This window comes from Neopsephotus bourkii, unplaced genomic scaffold (genome assembly GCF_033783945.1).
Source record: "Neopsephotus bourkii isolate Nb327-2 ecotype Australia unplaced genomic scaffold, CSIRO-AGI_Nbou_v1 NB_107, whole genome shotgun sequence".
Classification (NCBI taxonomy): domain Eukaryota; kingdom Metazoa; phylum Chordata; class Aves; order Psittaciformes; family Psittacidae; genus Neopsephotus; species Neopsephotus bourkii.
In genome coordinates, this window is record NW_026900624.1 from 257,875 (window position 1) to 276,106 (window position 18,232).

At 41.4% G+C, this 18,232-nt stretch overlaps 3 non-coding genes across 3 annotated transcripts; 2 read left to right on the top strand and 1 right to left on the bottom strand.

Moving 5' to 3' along the window:
• The first annotated feature begins 13,495 nt into the window (after window positions 1-13,495).
• TRNAD-GUC (transfer RNA aspartic acid (anticodon GUC)) lies at window positions 13,496-13,567 on the top strand. Its single transcript has one exon. It is a non-coding gene; the product is annotated as a tRNA-Asp (tRNA).
• A 122-nt stretch (window positions 13,568-13,689) lies between these two features.
• On the bottom strand, window positions 13,690-13,761 carry TRNAD-GUC (transfer RNA aspartic acid (anticodon GUC)). Its single transcript has one exon. It is a non-coding gene; the product is annotated as a tRNA-Asp (tRNA).
• Window positions 13,762-14,206: 445 nt separating this feature from the next.
• TRNAW-CCA (transfer RNA tryptophan (anticodon CCA)) lies at window positions 14,207-14,278 on the top strand. Its single transcript has one exon. It is a non-coding gene; the product is annotated as a tRNA-Trp (tRNA).
• Window positions 14,279-18,232: the final 3,954 nt, after the last annotated feature.

Genomic DNA, 18,232 nt, shown 5'->3' on the forward strand with positions numbered 1-18,232 from the left:
TGTTTACAGAGATCTCCCTAATGTTTTCATTTTAGAAGTACTGTAGCAATACAATTAAAAATCAACGTAGCAAGAGAATAAATTTCACAAAATGTACTTAACCAATATTTCAGTCATGGAGAATTTTCTTATGAGGCCTCAAGGTGTCATGCTTTGTAATGATACAGATAACATTTTTGTATTTTCCATTTATATAGCTGGGGGAAAAAAGAAACATTTTTAGACAACATAAGCCTTTCTTTTGGTCTGAAACTGTGTTGGCAGAAGAAACCTGGTGCTGCCTGATGGAGGTATTAATCTTTAATGACCAGTTGAGTACATTTCATTCAGAACTCTGACTTCTGACACTCAGGCCTCAGATCTCCTCAGTCTCTGTTTCAAGTTAACATTCTGCAATAGCACTGCTTAGAAATAATTGAAGATCACTGTCATGTTCTTAAATCGCTCCTTTCTTAATCTCTCTTTCCTATGAAAAAAATGTCATCGATTATACTTGAACACCAGGAATCTACAGCCAAAAATCTCATTATCATTCAGACCCAGCATTATTCACTCAAGGGGAGTGGCTGGATAATTTGACTAGCAGTATATGTTAGACCCCTGTCCTGATATCCTTGGTTTCTCTGAACTTTTTGCCCACTATTAGCCCACTATTGACTATCACTGTGCTAGTTTCAGCAGATGTCATAACTCTTTTAAGCCTTGGTATTTTCTCCTTCAGTGGCTGAAACAAGGCTAACACAAACTCTTCATTTCAGATGTCTGAGCTGCAGAAAGGGACGAGTTACAGAGATGTACTTATGACCTGGAAGCATGTCTTTGCTTTGCGCTAGCACGATGGACCCAGCTGACAACATCTCCTCACCTGCCCTGCAGCTTATATACAGCCTTCATGACCCTGCTGCAGGGTATGGTTCCCATCATCAGTTACTATAAATCCTGTGATAACCTCCTATGAAGACAGGCTGAGAGAGGTGGGGTTGTTCAGCCTGGAGAAGACCCTGAAAGACCTTAGGGCAGCTTTCCAGTACCTCAAGAAGGCCTACAAGAAAGTTGGGGAGGCACTTTTTACAAGAGCAAGCAGTGATAGGGCAAGGGGGAATGGCTTTAAACTGAAAGAGGATAGATTTACAGCAGATATAAGGAAGAAGTTCTTTACTGCAAGGGTGATGAGGCACTGGCACAGGTTGCCCAGAGAAGCTGTCCCATCCCTGGCAGTCTTCAAGGCCACATTGGACATGGCTTGGAGCAACCTTGTCTAGTGGAAGGTGTCCCTGCCTAAGGCACTCTGTGGAGCTTAATCATATGAGAAGCTCTTAAAATGAAATGTTCTTGAAACTGAACAATAGAACTGTTAAATATTAGTGTTAGGTTTGATTATTTGGTAGACTTACTTTGGTGCCTGATTTTCACTGTCAATACAGTGCTACAGCCTCTCTCACCTTCTGGACTCATGTAGATAAATGCAGTTCCTTGGTGATCTTTGCATGAGCTCTATTTCTGGCCTAGGGTCCTGGAAAGAAAAAAATGCAACAGTATTGCATTGTAGCTCTTATCTTCCTTGTCCCTGCACCGAAATTAGGCTCTGACAAGGACTGGCAAATGCACCATCTCAGCTCTTCCTCAGTAAAATTACCAATAGACTCCGCAAATGCCCCTGCCATATTTTTATATCCCTGAGCTCTCCATCTTCTGCCTTCTGTATTCTATCCCATACCAACATGGAGTTTAACACATTGCGTCTCCATGAAATGAGAAATGGTTTGTAGGACTACTAAAAGAAATGTTGTAACTGTGGTGCTTTTGGTGGATGCCAGCTGCTGATTTTCCCATGCCTTCTCCAAATGCCTCCTCCAAGATGAACTACTCCTGTGAGTTCATCATAAATGGCTAGATAAGAAAATTATGGTATTTGCAGAACTGCAAAAAATCTTCTGCTATTGCAAGCTGTAGAAAAACAGTAGGTATATAAAAGGTCAGATATTTTAAGGCACTTCAAAAGATGACAAAAAAAAAATCCTCTTCAGAAAAATCTAGGAACCATAACTAGATGTATGATAGAAGAACTCTTCATAATACAAATACTCCAAGACCTTTTAGAGTCTTTCTTCTCATGTTATGTTCTGCTACAAACTTTTTCTCTATTCTAGTTTATCTGCATTTAGAAAGTAAGGAATAGTAGTCATGTAAAGTAGTCATGTAAGGAATAGAAGTCATGTAAAGAAATTAAGTCATACCACATCTTTAGTTGCTTGAAAGTAGTCTCATCTATGACAGTGTTTGTACTTTATAGATTTATTTTTATAATTTGAAAAGATGGTAAGATGCATACATCTTTTTGAGAACAATGCAGTTCAGTGACTCTTCAGCAGCTGCTATTAGGCATCTGCTGTACAAATGACACTTGCATAAAACAAACAGTCCAGCAAGCCAGAGTTCATATGTCCTTTGGATAAGGTCTTTGATGAATAGACTCTCTTATCCTTCATTTCCAATCTATTATTAATAACATTCTCTGTGATCATCCAGACACAAAGAATTAAGACAATAACTCAGTAAGTGAATACCAGAGCCTCAGCTTGCCCAACGGAATAACAGTCATTAAGTTTCTGCCAAAAGACCATTGCTTCAGACATAATGATAAGCAATTACCACACAGGCTTGGAAGGTGTTTATACGTAGTATATTAAGTTAAAATATACCCTTTTTTTGCCATCTGGTAGCACCAAACCTATCAATTAAATTACCTGATGAAATACATTTCAATATAAACTAATCCTAGTTCCCAGTGTAACTATCTCTTCAATAATAATACACAAAAAATATAAATTAAAGCTTTTATATATGACCATCTTCCTGTAGACAATGAAAGAAAAAATGGGTCAAAGTAGATAGTATTTCTGTGTTGCTCAAATACTGAAGAACTTTAGAAACTAACTTGTTGGGACTAGGAGGGGGATATGAACAAGCAGAAATAAGAATTTCCTAATCAAACATGCCTACCTTTATCCTACCTCCCTTTGGACATGGTAGGCAGTTCAGAATAAAACTCTGCTGTAGCCTAACACTGAACTGCTGTCTTTATCTCTCTATTGTGTTGTGGTTTAACCCCAGCTGGCAACTAAGCACCACACAGCCACTCACTCACTCCACCACAGTGGGATGGGGGAGAGAATCATGGGCTAAGATAAAGACAGTTTAATAGGTAAAGCAGAAGCTGTGCACACAAGAAAAGCAAAACAAGGAATTCATTCTCCAGGTGTTCAGGTAAACAGGCAGATGTCCAGCTACCTCCAGGACAGCAGGGCTTCATTATGCGTAATGGTTACTTGGGGTGACAAATGTTATCGCTTCGAACATCCCTCCTTTCCTCCTTCTCCCCTCAGCTTTTATATTGCTGAGCATAATGCCGTGTGGTATGGAATATTCCTTTAGTCAGCTGGGGTCAGCTCTCCTGGTTGTGTTCCCTCCCAACCTCTTGTGCACCCCAAACCTACTCACTGGTGGGGTGGTGTGAGAGGCAGAAAAGGCCTTGGCTCTGTGTCAGCACTGCTAAGCAGTCATTAAAACATCCCTGTATTATCAATACTGTTTTCAGCAAAAATCCAAAACAAAGCTCCATACTAGCTGCTATGAAGAAAATTAACTTTACCTCAGCCAAAACCAGTACAACTGACTACACAGGGAGGGAGTGTTCACAGTATTTTCATTAAGTCCTGCAGGTAGGAGCTAGGAGATAAATGGTGTCAATTTGGGCATCACCATCATGTGCATGCAGAGAAGATGAATGTAGGCACAAGCACCTGCTGAGCTGCTGAGATACCTGACCAGTAAACTTTTGACAGTGTCTATGGCATGCCTGCTATTGTTGGACTGCCCTGATACCATTACCCATCCCCATTCTTCCTTAGTATCATATCCAACCATTTAGGACTAGCCATGAAACTGTTGTTCTTAATGTGCGACTTCATGCTTTTTTCCATTTCAGAAAGTAACCTGCCAAAGGGAGAGGGCACACTGCACAATGGCTGTCTTTTGGCTATATCATCTGAACACATGAAGGAAATGCTGTGGTTTATGGGCTGCAGAAACTATAGTCCCAGCCTTCCAAATTTCATATTCTCTTTCCATGAGATCTGTGCATATTTTCTTCTCTATAAGCATAGCTTTCATTACATTGTCTTTTCAAAAGCCACAAATTCTCTTTATTTCATTCACCAAAATCTCAACTTTAATAATTGTTTTACCACAGAGGAAGTTTAAATATGGAACTAGATCAAAGCAACACCCAAATTCTGAATGCATCCTGAAACACAAAGGTATTAGAATCTGAGATAAGTATCTATCCACAATTTCCTTCTCCCAGATATCTCAGCTGAAGCTTTGCATCCGGTCTGCAAAACTGCAATGCTCTTCTGTCCCTCCAGAAAATGTAGAGGAACTCAGATCTATAAACTTTACACGCAAGCATGTTTCTAGTTAAGAGAACAGGGATATTATCAACTGGCCTTGTAATGCCCATTTCTGTGTACAGTTGTTCTTTCACTTCCAGACATAGAGAAAACAGATTGCTATGCTCTGCAGTTACAGGAGATAGTGTATGATAAGAAAGCCTATTGTAATAGGATATCCACAATTAATTTACCTAAAAAAATGTGTCATTTTGGTATTTTAATCTTTCATCCTATGAAAATACAGAGGGACACAGACAGCCAGATGCAAGTTAAGGATTTTTTTCTGAATAAAAGTGACGACCAAAAGATTGATTGATTAATCCATTGATTTACTTTCTGATATATCTTCAGGCCTGAATATATATCTTTTGGTCAGATTCCCAGACTGATCTAATAGTTCCACAAAGCTGCATCACATCAACTTCAAAATCTTCTAGGAAATTGTATCAGATGATAGGCACTGTAAAAGTCATTCATATTCAGGTTTAAGGTTTGTTACACCACTAAGAATCCAATGCCTTGGTGCTTGCCCCTTATCCTGAAATTATCCCTCATATAATCCAGGTTAAGACAGAAGTAAAACGAAGAAGTTTAGTTTCAGCATTATATTGGAATGGAGTCCCTCTGCAAAGTGTGTGCTTTCTCTCCTCTGTTTAAAAAATTCCTTCAGGAAAATACACATTCTAAATGCATTAATCATTATTCATTTAAGGAGGGTATTTATTAACATTAAGTACTATTTAAAATATTAATATATTATTTTGCTAGAAGTAAATGTTTAAATCGTTATTAGTCTACCTTTTTAAGCCTCCATAGGAAGCAGAGCTGCTTTACCAATAGAAAGTGAGAATTTTAACTCCTTTTGCCTCTGACTTTACAGTTTTGTGTAACTAAGCAAGTTAAACATGTTTTCCAGGTTCTAAATATTACCTTCACTCTTCATTCTTTTTTTAACACTGTACATCCCTTGTTAACATGCACCTAATCTAGGAATGTACTAACAGTCAAATTCCCTCATCAACACATATTGCTCTTGACAGTGCTTAGCTATAAATAGTTAAGCTCAGCTTTTAATCATGTGATGTAGAGTTATGAATGACTTTCCCTTCTTAATGCACAATCATTTTTGCCTTTTAAACACAGCTGTAATTTCTTATATTCTTTCTTGGCTCAGAAGCTCGCTTTATTTAAAAATTAGTAATTTATCACTGCTTCAGTTGATTTTAAAAAACAAAAAAGCATTGTCCAGAACTGGTGGATTTTGTAGATATAAAACAAACACACATTTTGAAAATGCCAGGCAAATGACTTTCTGAATAACACGGAACTTGCTCATATGAAGAAAGAAGATTTAGTAATGCTAAAGTTCATATTAAATGTTTTAGAATAACATGCTGACACACACACTTATCTGATGATGTGTGTCTTACAGGTTAAATAAATGTTCTGAGAACTTGCAGGTATGCAGAATTATGTAAAAAGGCCTTAAGTATGCCTAGCTATTCTGTTTAAATATACTGGTAGATGAATCATGGTAAATTCTTAATTCTGTGGTAGACAAATACGTAAATATATTGTAGTACTATATGAAGTACTACTATATGTAGTGTATATATACATATACACACACTATTCACATATGTACAGCTCTTACTCATAGTATTGCCAGTTGTGGTTTTTTTAAACCTGTCAGAGTCTGTCTGAAATAATTCTGAAAAGCTGGAATTTCAGACTCAGTAGACCAACAATCTCATTAAAAGGTTATCTAGTAAGTCTGATTAAATTCTTTTGCTTAAGAACAGTTTGTAGGATCAGGATTTCAAACTGGGCAAAAAAAAAAAAATATCTTCAGTTGAATTTTGTCAGAAGTGCAAAATATTATTGATATTTAGCACTGAAATCCTTACAAAAAGCTTAGTCTTCATGCCATGTAGAAAAGAGTGTTTCTAAAAATCATCTTACCTTTAGCATTTCCCTTTTTACTTAAACTATGTCAGAAAAGATTGTGGGCTCTCCATCCATTTAAACAGAAGGTCCTACACAATTTCTTCCAATGTGAGCAGTTAATCTACAGAAAGACTGGACTTTTTCCTGTCTGCTTCTTTTTGTAGTTTCTGAAGTGCTGTAATTAAAAGTATATCAGTGTATCAACCCAAGAATGTTCATAGAGCAGAATGACACTGACCAAGAAATACCAGGCAGTAGTTCTTGAACTCTCAATTATTATTAAGTAAAAGAAGGGGCAGGTACATTCACTCACTTGGAAAACCTACCATGTTTGCTAAATGAGGCCTTACACTGCACAGATAGGGGGCTGGAATGCCTTGATGATGCAGCTTTAATGATTTTCTTCCTCTCAGTCTTGCTACACTGAGAATGGCAATTGCAGAATTACCCAACTCTAGGAAAAGGTTTAGTTTCATCCTCTGCAAAATTCCCAAAATACAGGTTCTTCCCACATGCCTAAACAGAGGAAATGATGGAACTGTTTCTGCATTTCCTGCTACTCTTTATCTTTTCTTTCCTCTCTTTTCTATATTCAATATTAATAACAGATGGATAAAAACAGGCATTAACTGCACATCTGGTTCAGCTCTGGCAAGGGCTGTCAGGATGCAAGTAGCAACAGCTGCCAAGTGTCTTAATTTCAAACTGGAAATTCTCGTATTAAAACTTTCTGTAAGAGACTGATTTTTGCTGCCAAGTTAAACAGGCCAGTCCCATAGTTAAGACACTGTTGTAACTTCTTTCCAAACACAAAGCAAATAGCAAAATGCCATTCATGAACTCAGTTAAGAGAATGTGAGGGAAGGGAAATTAATCATCTTTTTTTTTTTTTCCAGCCATTTTGACCCAGATTGATATAATTTCATTTTATGAGCTGATTTTGTGTAAACTGAATTGGATTTAAGAGATATGACTATTTGTTTGTCCTATTCTTAATATAATAATTACATAAAATAGTAACCCCAAACTGCTGTCAAACGAATTTCACTGGACTAAAAACTAAAGCGCTTCAGAATGCCACCAGAGGGAGCCAACGCAACTGCAAACCTGAAAGTCTAGTTCTTTTGGGAAGAGTCTCAAAAAAAAAAAGCAAACAACAAATAAAAAAAAAAAACTACAACTTTATGTAACGATCATTATCCTGCAAAATAGCAAACAGCAAAGAAAAAAATTTATGGTTCTGAATCAAGGTGTTTGTGCCTTTCAAAGTAAAAAAACTCCACATTCCAATTACATATAATGAGAATCATCAATGTAAATGAAAAACAAGCAAAAAGCAACGAACAAACTCTACTTTTTCTCCCAGGAGTAGATGCTGTGTTCACTGAATCTGACTCTACCTAGCAGTGCATCTGATACTTTCTGTCTTACTGCTTTTACTTTGATTTTACTAGAATTAAGAGTAATGTGGTGATTGTCAGCCAGTGTATGGCAGATATACCATTGTGTTCAGCTCTTACTTCAAGCAGCTGTGCTCTAAGCACATCATTCTCAACAGTTCCTCATTTGTGGTTTTGGCTATTCAACTGACTTTAAATACTCATCTCTTCTTTCAATTTTGAAGTGCACTGTGATTTATTTCTGCAACTTTAAGTGTCAGGCTTTTACAGTTGAGCAAGATAGTTAACCATCCATCAAATCTTGAACAATCTCTGGTGGATGTTCACATTCGCTTTTCTCTATTATGAATAATACTGGAAACGGCAATTAATTTCTGTAAGGGCTTTTTAATGTTTTATTTTATACCATCTTCCTTCTTCCATCTGCTAAATTTAAAAACCTATCCACTTCCCTTCTATTGCTCATGCACCCACTGAAAATTGTGTCAGAAGCAAAGGAACCAATCTCAGGATCTTCTCCTGACACAGATGAACAGGACCAGCAGTTTCCTCTAGCCTTCAGCTTGCTCTTTTGCACTCCCATGACTTGGATAAGACATGGGCATTCTGTTTTCTTCAGGAGAAAGAGGAAAACAAAACAAAAAAGTTAAGGGGGGTGAGGGGAGGGAAGGAAGAACAGGGAAGAGGAAGACAAAAAGACTGCAGAGTGGAGAAGCCAAATGAAGGTGTAATAGTACAACACATGGCAAGGATAAAACCTGACTACTTAAAGAGAAATTAAGCCTTAGTGGTTTTTGTCAGTGATGAGGACCACAAAGGGTTTCTCAAGGTTTCCCTGTGCACACTGGATTACTGCAATCAGTGGAGTACTTCCCTGAGTAAGGAAAAGAAAAATGTGGTTTCCATGGCAGGTGGCTCTTTTATCCTAAGAAAAGGAGATAGAAGTAAACTATTAACCCATCAAGCCACAGTTTATCTAGAAAGGAGGCTATTCCTCTGTTGCCCATGCACAACACAACAAACTAGTAAATGGTGGAGACTGGAGGACCAGGAACATGAGTGAAGCCAGCAACGAACTGATACAGTGCTGGTAGCTTTGATCTAGTGCTTGGTTGTTAAAATAAATGAGTTGTTAACTTTGTTTTTTGTTGACACTATTTTTAGCACTTTGGGGGGTTTTTTAACATTTATCATTTTTATTTTTAACATTCATCAAGCTCTGAAGGTTTTCTCTAATTAAACTCTTAAAGAAAGATTGCTAACAGACATCACGTTGTTCATACAAGCTCCATTAACCCAGTTGCCATTTAGAAGATTCCAAACCGTCATTTGTTGTGCTTTCTACTTAATATCAAATGCTTTCACAGACAAAATGTACCTTGATGATATCAGATTACAATGTTGCTTTCTCTCTCAGCTACAGTGTTGTCTAAAGTCTGGATTTTTTGAGTCATCAGTGCATTTTTCAGTGATGTGTATCTGGCTGAAACTTCCCAAAACCTTTACAAAAGCAGCAAACCATCATAAATTTCCCTTTGTACTTCCTTGGCATGTTCTGATAGTGCTTTCAAGGTAAGGTCAGTTTCCCCTGTGTTAACTACCAGAGAAAGACTAAACTGACTTCTATTCATTATTGGCTCAGCACACTGACTTTGTTTTCCCACTGATTTTTCAGTACTACAGCAGTACAGTCTAGCAAACTTAGAGGAGAGCAAGTATTAGTCAAGGTCTGGGGCACTAGTGAGTTTTGACATGGGAGCATAAAATTTTCTGGGCTTTTTTTCTTCCAAGTCTTCTGCAGGATCTTTTGTGTATTTCTAATTTCATAACTTAAGCAAGCACATAGGTTTTGGTTTTAATGGCACTTCTTCTCTATGCTCATCTTTGGTCTCATTGTCCGGTTTCCCCATCGTAATTACCTGGCCTGCACTTGTTCGCAATGTCTATATTGAATGAGCATTGGAATGTGTAAAAGAAGTTTGTGATGATCAGCCTTCTAAGATAAAGTTAAATAAACTGCATATTCCCTCATTTATAGTTTTGTACTATACCTTTAAATATCTCCCCATGCTCTTTACATGGGGAGATATTTTTACCTAATTTCTTTGTGTGATGCCTTTATCTCATGACATCTTTGTTTTGGATACCTAACTTCAGTCTATGGTGCATTGTCCTGTATTACTTTCTGTGGGTTTTGCTATCCCATGTTTTCCTCTCTCTACGCATCATTTTCCTTTATTAGGTTCACGATTCCCTTTTTTTGAATGACAGCTGTTTAAGCCTAGAACTGATATGATGCAAGAGTCAGACCTTATGGTTATAGCTGTATATGACAGTATTAGTCTTTCTCATGACTGCCTGTAAATTTTCCTTCTTAGGCACTACATGATTGGTCTACCTTGAAGCAAATTATTGACAATGTCTAGATTCTAAGAAATTCCATATTTCAGACCAAGTCAGACCAATGATGAAATTGTTTGGGTCCACTGTAGTTTTTCACCATAGCCAGAAAGCAATGACTATTCTTGTAGTCATATGGTAGGCATATTCTAGTATCCAGAACTGCATTACACAGGAATGCTTACATTAGTACACAACCTGTTGGGGTTTTGGAGTGTCCCAATATGTCTCTAAAGGCTTTGCTGCATAAACACTCTTTTGGGATTACTCAAAACCAATACAACTCATACACCAAGAGAAGTGTATTCTGCATACCAACTTGATCAATCTTCTTCCTTTTAATTACTGGGTCCTGTCCTCTGAATTTTAGACAGGACATCTCTCAGATTTTGCTATTCTAAAGTTGATTTTTTTCCTTAAAACCAGCCAGCCTCCACTTTTCATGGTTTGAATTTTCCTGGTTTTCACAGTATCTCTCCAAGTACATTTGCTTGGCAATCCCTTTTGAAGGCAAAAGTGATCAGACTGTAGATTCCCTCTGAGAAGGAGTTTATTCTTATTCAGAGTATCCACTGGATTTAAACCATGATATAGGAACAGAAATGGTTATATTCAACTATTCAACTTTCCCATCAGGGTGCTTTTTACCTGAACAAAAATGGGGTTCTACATAGGCACTTCTCTATTTTATTTCACAATTCTTAGGACATAAGCTTTCAATCCCTGAGACTCCTCCAACAGGTTTTTGAAAGGCTCCATTTATTAAACAGTTCACATAATGCAACATGGAGAGGAAGCTGCCCAGCTGTGTGGCTACATTTAGTAAACTATACCAAGCATGCTAATAGGGGAAAAAGCCTCTTAGGTCCCTTCTCCCACCAGGCAGTGTCATAGGATGTCACAGTCCCCTTTACCTTGAATTTCTTCAGCTGTTGATTTTACATGGGATGTCTGATCATTCATTCCCTCAAGTGATGTAAACTGATTTTTCTAATAACTTCTAAAACTTTGGTTTAGCTTGATCAAAATACATTAGCACAGAGAGATAACTGAGTCATACAGACCATGCAACGAATCCATTACACTGGACAGAAATTGTGTTAGGCCAAAACTCACACAGAAAGAAGTACTGTAATTAAATACACCATCTGATAATTCATACATTCTTACTTATAAAGCTTATTAAATCCTGTGCTGTGAACTCCACAGGGTGAAGGTACAGACAAAAATTACATGGAAAACAGGGCACAGAGCACACAGTGTTGGATATGTGTAAATGGGCAGCAACAAATAGCTATAAAGAGTAATCAGAATAAAATCTATTCAACTGCAGTAGCTCTTCTCGGCTGGGGCATCCTAAAGACCATACCAGTGAAGTACTTCATTTCTCAACTAGGGCTTGTGGCTTTACACTGACTTAGAAGCATTAATTTCTGTAGCTATAGAAGGCTCTTCCCCCACCTCATGCGCCTCTCTGAATATAAAATTACAGTCACTGAGTTTAAATGACTTGTGCCATTTTACAGCCTGGCAAGAAGACAAAGGGCCCGACTTACTGCTCACAAAACTTACCTGGCAGCAACTGCTGGTTCTAAGGACTGATCTCATTTCTTTCAGGCCACCAGGATCATTGTGGCAACTATAGCAAGGAGGAAACTGCTGGTGCAAGGAGTTGCCCTAACATTTTGCCCTATGCTTAACACATTCCCCCTACTGATGCTTCCCAGACCACTCAATAAAATGCAGAAGAGGCAAAACCACTTCTGTAGCTTTTTCCATTTTTCCTCAGTTTGAACCCCTAACACACCAAAATGTCTACACAACTTGTTGTGAGCCTGGCTCCGGTGTTGTCAAAGTGCTTAGCAATGCCAAAAATTTGCAAGAGATGGTATGGAGACAGCAGAAGTCACATCCCAAGAGAAGACAGCCCAAGGAGAGGTCTGTACAGGAACCTGAGGCAAAACCAGCTCTGAGGTAAAGAGCAGAAGCTAAGGAAGGTCTGGTGGCAGCAAGCACCAGCACTTACACAAGTGGTCACGTCTCTGATACCTGACCCCAGGGATCAAGGAACAGAAGGAATTCAGAAGGGACTGCTAAAAGTCTGAACTAGAGTTACATGTGAGTGGTCTCACAAAATGCAGACAGGCAGTGTTTGATCCACTAGTTTTCCAGCTGAAAGTAAACCATCATCATCTGCTGAATAAAATCTGAACCCACACAGGAAGTTTAGATGAGCCTAGCAACACGGGTTTTGATCATGCTTTGGGAGGTTTAAGGCTATCACCTTATCACAGCCCTACAAGTTCATCTCATTATGCTACCTCTAAAGTAACGACATTATTATGAGACTTTATTTATTATTTTTCAGTTGTCAGGACAAAATTTGAATCTGTTGGCATCCACTGGGAAACACGTTTATATTTAAGTGCTTAAACGAGCAGGTCAGTATTTAGAAAAGCTTTATTTTCAGGTCACGTCTATTTAGATGTCTACATACAGATTGCTGTCTGTTCTTTAGCTATGCTTGTCTGAAAAAGCTACGCTGGGGTCCTTATACCCAAAGAAATATTACAGACTTACAACCATGTTACTGCTGACCGAGTTGGTATGATGCCATACGGTCAGTATATGTCCTCTGCCTTTTAGTCTCAAATCCCAACGTAACCGGTTTCCATTTCTCTCGTCCCCTTTTTAGGTAGGTAAGAAGCAGGTGCTAGAGACTCTTCACCCCAAGGACTGCTGACTCCAGGGCTTCTCGGGTTCCCGTAAAGAGAAGCTGTGCGTGAACGACAGGCAAATGTACAAACGCCAGGACACCCGAGCTCCTGCTCTGCGCCCGCCGCCTGCCCTCGGGCGCTTTCTTCGCCCTGCAGCGCTCCCGGGCCGCTCCGCGGTGGGGCGGGCGGGAAAGACGGGGCAGCATACCGCTCCCCACCGGGGAGAACAACAACAAGCACGAGCCATGGCGGAGCCTTTCCCCTTCCTCCGCCCTCTCCCCACCGTCTCCCGGTGCTGGACAAGCTGTGAGACGTCAGCAGCCACCGGCATAGCCCCTTCCCTTCCCCGCACTGCACGACAAAATGCACGCGTTGACGTTAATACACATCGCCCGACCGCTCGGGACCCGCCATAGCTTTCGCGAGACCACCAAACGGGACAGAGGGAGGGAGGGCTGGGGGGACTGCAGTGCCCGCCAAAACCCTCCGGGCACCAGCACAGGGGGTGCCTAGGCCGGGGCTGCATGTCCCGCTCCCCGCGGAGCGGCTGCGCATGGTCCCGCGGACCCCCGCGTGCTCCTCGTTAGTATAGTGGTGAGTATCCCCGCCTGTCACGCGGGAGACCGGGGTTCGATTCCCCGACGGGGAGACCCGCGCTCGAGTGCGCTTTTTGTCTCCAAGCCCTTTGTTCGGCGGCCGCCGCGCTAGGCCCGGCCCCTGGCACCAGCCAGCAAAACAAATACTCGCCCGAGGCGGAAAACATACTACGACCTCCCCGTCGGGGAATCGAACCCCGGTCTCCCGCGTGACAGGCGGGGATACTCACCACTATACTAACGAGGAGTTGTCTTTCCCACGCCGTCTCGGAGGGAGCCTTCTTTGCAAAAGCACCTTTACTTCCCCTTCTGTTGCGGAACAATGGCAAAAAAGGGGGGTTGGCAGAAGGGGCGATCTCTGAGCAGCTGAACAGGTACCCATGAGTCTGCTTCAGGAGGCGGTGTTGCGAGGCCGACAGGTCCCTGCTGCGAGGGGCCGGTAGGGGGTGTGCGGGTGGGTAGAGTTAACGTACTGGCGCGGGAAGGAGATAAACGAAGCCGTGTTGGAGGAGAGGGGCTGGTGCGGGGTTGCGGGTTTAATCGGTACGGTTGCCATAGTGGATGAACAGGGTCTTCGTCCGCTCCCCACCCTTCTGCTCCGCCCCTGTTTCGCTACTGCTGCTGGCCCCTCCAAGGGCGGAAGCTGCCAGTGGTGGGCGAGTTCTGAAACTCGGCACATACCTGCCCAGCAGGACCTCGTGGCGCAACGGTAGCGCGTCTGACTCCAGATCAGAAGGCTGCGTGTTCGAATCACGTCGGGGTCATTACGTTTTTCTTCCTTCATTTCCACTGTCTGGTTCACTTCGGAGGAAACGGAGAGGCGTCAGATTTTTTCCCCCGAAAGCCCGGGGTAGGTCTCTTTTTGCTTAACCCTGAGAGGGAGTACAGAAGTACAAATCGAGGCCGTCTGAACGGTGTCACAGACGAGGTAGCCTGCAGACAGAAACGCCAGATATAGGTGTTCGGAAAGTGTCTGGCGCTCACATTTAGGCAGCAGGGAGTTAGGGGACGTGCCGAGGGGGAAGCAGTGCCTGGAGAGGAACGGAAAAAGGGTACAGTGCTTCTCTGCCCGCCATGGGACCGCAGCTTCCCGCAGCGCGGCCCTAGGCCCTCTCCTCGGCTAGAGACGGGAAGCGGGGTGCGGATCCTGGCGCAAGGTTGTTTTCTAATATCACACTTAAAAACGGAAGGCAAAGAACGTGTCAAAGATGAAAGCTCTGCAAAGACAACCCACGGGGTGGAAATTATGAGGACAGATCAGAAAGATGCATGAAAATAACAACTTTAAATTTTAAATGGGACCCCCAAAATGGCAGGGATTTTCAGTGACTTGACCTCCCCGACCACCTGTTTTCAGTGCACATGAAGAGGAGTGGAATAAAGGCACTGGAAACAGGTGGTCGGGGAGGTCAAGTCCTATCAGGAAGCAGAGGGGAGCAGGGGGATTGAGTGCCAGAGGACACTCTTTGGGGGGTGATGGGCCGAGGCTGTGATAAACAGTCTTTTTCTCAGAGTAGCCATTCCCACATGCTGAGGTGCCAGAGGCAGAAAGGCAGAGAAAGTACTGAATTTTGATCTAGAGATGAGAGTGAGTCCTAGAAGTAATACTTTGGTGATTTGGATGGACTGGAAAGTTTTACACTTAATGAAATTGAATTAGGAAGGAAACAGAACAGTTTGTCAATAGGCCTGAATTTGAGGCATGGAGAGAAAGACTCCAGAGATATAATTCTAAATCTGGAGAACTGATTGTTAGTGTTGTAAACCATGGCAGAAAGTGAAGAGAATACAGAAGTCCTAGAAACCAGACTCAGCAGTCATCCAATTATGTGGGGTTTTCAAGATAAAGACTTTGGGATTTACAGGCTAATATTTGTTCCATATACCCTTAAAACCTCTCAAATACAGAAATTCTGTATTTTTCTTAAGTGCTCTGTTCCAGTGTTTTGCTGTCCTGTTAGGAAGCAGCCATGTGTATTTTAGTCCTGATGTCTTTTTCAACGTAACTTAAATCCAGCACTTGTGCTATTGCACTGGAGGACAGTTTATTCCTTTCCTTTTTATAGGTACTTCTTACATATTTGAAATTTGCTATGCGTCTCCGCAGCTGCTCTAGGGTAACAGACCGTGTTTGCTGGGCCTCTGATGATTTGTGTTATTTGCCTCTGGAGTCTTTCCAAATGTGTTGCATTTTTAAGTGCCCAGAACTAGTCACAGTATTTCAGCTGACTCAGGTTTTACCAGGTCTGAAACGAAGCAGAGGACTGCCTGACATGCTACGCTGAGAGGACTTCCATTTCTGTGGGTAGTCCTCATTTTTTTTTTGATGCAGGATCTGTTAGATGGATGCATTTCGTACTGGATGGATAATCCGTTAGATGTTTCCCTGGTCCCACCAAATACCTGATGTCTGTGCCCTGTGGTCCCTCAGAGAGCTAGATATAAGAATTGGTGGCAATTTGCTCACACTCCTGTCCGCAGCCAGAGCAGGCACGTGTCTCGAGTATTCCAGATTGCTGCCAGACAGCATCTCTGGCCTGCAGTGAGGGTCCATCTCCTGATAATACAGAACATCTATTAATGGGAGCCAAAGTTCTCAGTGTGTGGTTTCACACCAGCAGACCTTGTGTAATGCAGGTGCAGGGTGTCATGAAGCAGTTGGTCTGGCTCAGCCCTGCCCGTCCCTGCCTGCTTGCTTCTCCCACTCCACTTGGATCATGTTGTACAACTGTGCAGTGGCAGCTGCTGGCTCAGCATGCAGATCTCGTGGCATGACTAGGAGGTCCAGCACAAGGAAAGCATCACAGGTGCATGGCCTGGGACAGGAGGGAGAGCAGGATTTGGCAACCACCACTACCACCACCATTCAGTTAACTTTGTCAGTTATTCTTTGGAGGAAGAGCCTACTGACCCTAAATTGAAATAACCTAGTGACATTTCAAAACTAAAAGAAAGAATTAAATACACCTTAGATCCCTGCCCCTGTGGGGACAGTTGTACAGACCACCTGCAGCACTGGGCACCCTGTGTCCACAGCAAGGGCAACCATCTGTCTTTACCACATTGGGTGACACAGATCCAGCAGCATCCCTCAGCGGGCTACCTGGCCTGTTCCCCTGATAACGTCCCTGTTCCCCAGTATATCCACTGGCCAATTCAGCAAGAGATGAAATGTCTTCTCTAAGGGAATTGCTCTAGAAGTGATATGCTCCATTGGGGTAAGATGTGCTTTTTTCTTACTGCTTTCCATTTCTACTTGGATTATGCTTAAAAAAAGATGTTCTGGATAAGAAAGAGTTATTAAAAAGCCACCTAATTTTCTCTAACCCCTCCATGGAATTTAGGATCATTTTTGAACACAGAAGTAGAGAAAATTCATTTTTTCAGTGTGGCACAACATAAACTACCTGTCTCATTTTTCTGGGTGGCATTAGAGATTAGAAATCATAAACTTGGGGAAAGCCAAATCTAGACAAGTGAGATAGTTCAGAAGACATTCAGTGTTTTCCTGAAAAAGAAGACTGTATGACTAAAAATCTCTTTCTCATGCTCAGAAAAGAGAACAAATTCCAGACATTTGGGAGAGGCCTAAAAAGGATTTTTGGCGTCAAACTTCAGAATATTTCTTATTTTTAGGCAAGCTTATGGCAGTTCTTTAATCACTGAAAACAGGCATATTTTAACACTATTCGCACTTTTTTCCTAAACTTTCCTTTTGTCGCCATTTTTACTGCCAAGAGGTAAAATATGACTAGCTGTTTATAAAGGCTGGTATTCTGGTCTTTGAAAACCAGAACTTGTTGTTCGGAATAAACATTTAAATACTGGAATGCTTCACGGAAGGCACAGCAAAACCTCTAAGACACTAATCATCATATTGGCATATGGACCACCTCATGGATTTGGGTTTTTTTGGTTAAAATAAAAAAAAGATCTTTCAAGGTTGCTCATAAGGAGCTCACTCCCTTATCCCCTTTGACTGCTGCCTTATGCTACAAAATGCAACCTTTCTTTGCTTCAAAGCAAACAATAAAGGTGTAAATGTTCAGCTAATTGTCTAAGGTTTAACTCTGGTGATAACTGCAGGTTGCAGTGTTAACCATTATTTAAGTACATGCACATTTTGGTGCTTTCTCTAGTACTTTCCCTGTCTGTACCTTGCCTGGAGAAAGCCTGTCGTACCCAAGGAGTGAGAACAAAAAGGGTAGAACCAGGGAATAAAGGACTATTTTGTATTGAGGATTTTTTATGGATTTACGGGGTTGTTCAGTCTGGTGAAGAGAAGGCTCCAGGGAGATCTTGTAGAAATCTTCCAGTACCTAAGGTGGGCCTACAGGAAAGCTGGAGAGGGATTTTTTACAAAGGCATGTAGTGACAGGACAAGGGGGAATGGCTTTAAACTGAAAGAGGGTAGATTCAGATTAGACATTAGGAAGAAATTCTGTACTGTGAGGCTGGTGAGACACTGGAACACGTTGCCCAGAGAAGCTGTGGCAGTGTTCAAGGCCAGGTTGGATGTGGCTTTGAGCAACCTGGTCTAGTGGAAGGTGTTCCTGTCTCTGGCAGGGTGTTGAAAGTGGATAAGCTTTAAGGTGCCTTCCAACCCAAACCATTCTGTGACTCTGTGATACAATTCTATGAACTGAGGTTATTATTTTTCACATTAGTGTGATAGCTGAAGAATCTCTGATGCTTTCTAAAGTAGTAAAAGCTGTTTA